At 43.4% G+C, this 2,419-nt stretch overlaps 1 pseudogene; it reads right to left on the bottom strand.

The window, feature by feature from the left end:
• Nucleotides 1–828: 828 nt before the first annotated feature.
• On the bottom strand, nucleotides 829–2,022 carry LOC143035701 (uncharacterized; annotated as a pseudogene).
• Nucleotides 2,023–2,419: the final 397 nt, after the last annotated feature.

The raw sequence follows: 2,419 nt of genomic DNA, 5'->3' as shown, positions 1-2,419 counted from the left end.
TTTCTTTCCTACGTATTGGTAAGGTAACAATCATTTTGTCCGAGTCAATGACATTGCCAAGGTATTCGATACTTTTAGTGGGTTCTAGCACAGATTTCGCAACGTTAATACAGAAGCCCATTTTCGTGAGTAATTCAATGGTAGAATTGATGCAATCATAGCATCCAGAAAGAGAAGCACTGCACATGAGAGTGTCATCAATAAAGCTGGTGATGGTAAAGCCTTTCTCTCTTAAAGTAGCAAAGATAGGTTTCATGAGTTTGGGAAAAAGTCTGGGTCCTTCTGAGATTCCATTTGGGAGACAGGTGAACTGATAAACTTTGCCATACTATTGAAAACAAAGGAATTTTTGCTGTTCTTCTGCTATTCTAATAGAGTAGTAGGCATGTTTAAGATCCACAGATGCCATATAGTCCCCTTCATTTATCAGTCTGATAGCTTGTTCAAAATTCTCCATTTTGAAATGGATATAGGGAATGTGGTTGTTTAATTTTTCTAAATTGAGTACCATCCTATAATCTCCATCTTTTTTCTTCTTCAGAAATACAGGGGAAATGATCTGATCTGCCCTTCTCTTTGTTTCTTTTAAAACTTTAAGCTCCAATAATTTCGAAATTTCTTGTGATAGTATCATTTGTTCCGCCAGGCTAAAGTTATATTCCACATTCTCAAAACACAGGTAACCGATATCATTGACATTAATATTCAGGTGACAATGTTTGACTATGTCTAGAATATATGTATCACTAGTGATTTTTTGCCACTCATGCACAAATCTGTGAAGGGAACCTACCACAAAGTTGGTACTTGCCTGGTTTATTGTCAGGGAATGCTGCGTCCCCTGCCTTTGGATTTTTTTTAATCCAAGGCCTGTCGAGCGTAGTAAGGCCTCTAGTCTCCCCTATGCCCTAGCCTCCGCTGTCCATAGGGTTGAAATCTTGTGTGTTCTTTAAACTGGGTTCTTGTCTTCCCACTTCCAAACTTCCATGCGCTGGCTTCCAGGATGGAAAGGGGGATTTGGGTGTGATTTTGCTTTTGAGTTTTTCCTCCTCTTTGATTTGTCTTGCGGATTGCGAGAGGTCATCCCCAAACAGAAAGCGTGACATGGGCACTTTGTCAGAGCATAGGTGTGAGTACTTTTGATTTATTTCCCGTTTGATGTTAAAACGGCAAACCAAGTTGTTACGGTAGTTGGCATGACCTAACAGTGCCAGAGCACCATTGATCATGCCCACCTCATGGGCCACCACAGCGTTACCTTCATCCTGGGACACTTTGTAAAGCACCGAAAGTGACTTGATGATGATGGAAGCTGCCTTAGTTATATCTTTATTGACTTCCTTCATGCGTAAGTCTGCTTTTTTAGCGTCCTGTTTTAGTGCCTCCAAAATTTGCATATTGCACTCAACTGGGGATAAAGCAGGGCAATTACCGGGCCTCTTGGTACTCTCGTCCTCCGCAATTTCTTTATAGGTGTCCTTCTTCAACTGGGCTGAAAGCCTTAGAGAACTGCATCAAAATACTGCCAATGGGGAAATCTTCATGCAACTCACCTTCTTCACTGCTGCTTCCGTCGGAGATAAAACCCGAAAAGTTACCTGGAGAGGGCGTAACAGGCCCTGCTTCCTTCCTGGTTGAACTAGTGCCCGGTCTGGCATCGTTGTGGGTTTCCGGCCTCTGCGAAACATCTTGCCGCCTCTCCGCTTTTAGTTGATCCATATCACTCCTCAGTTCAGCGATGGCTTGCAGTACTGTGTGCCAAGGGGCTGAGGAGTCGTCATGTACTTGGAAAGCAGTGTGTGATGTGGAGCCGTCGGGGGGCGGGGGAGGGGGGGTTGCCATGTCTTCTAGACTTCGATGCGTAGCGCCAACACAAGTATTTCTATCCCAATGGGAAGTACTGTTGCTTGACCTGCTTGATTTATGCTTGTATTTGCGAGAATGTTGGCTTGCTTCTCCTCCGTGAGAGGAGGCGCCCGACTTCCTGCTTGTATGGGTATGCGTTTCGTCGAAAGACATGGCGGTTGTGACTGACGGAGTCGTATTTACCTGAGAATCTAGTGAGTTTCATTAAAACTCAAAATGAAAGCGTCGTAAACGCTTATTAGATGATAAAATGAGCGTCGTAAACGCTATTATTATATTCCAAATTGAGCGTTGTAAATACTCGAATGCCAGGTCAAGCACTAGTAAGCAGGAATACGGTTGAAATCTACGTGCGACAGAGTAAACAATCTTGACGACTGTTCAGCACGGCAGCGCGTAAGCAACTGTCGGACCGGCTGGGCGGAGCATATCTCATATGTTTGCGAACCCTCAGCAGAATTGTGATTTGCTGATATAAAATTATTGGAATGAATAAAAGACTTCCTGACTGGGAGGAAAATGACAGTAGTAATTAGTGACAAATTCTCAAACT

The sequence above is a fragment of the Oratosquilla oratoria genome, chromosome 19, assembly GCF_046742065.1.
Source record: "Oratosquilla oratoria isolate Oo_2021 chromosome 19, ASM4674206v1, whole genome shotgun sequence".
In the NCBI taxonomy this organism is placed as follows: domain Eukaryota; kingdom Metazoa; phylum Arthropoda; class Malacostraca; order Stomatopoda; family Squillidae; genus Oratosquilla; species Oratosquilla oratoria.
The sequence above is the reverse complement of the archived record's forward strand: the minus strand, read 5'-3'. Positions and strand labels throughout refer to the sequence as shown.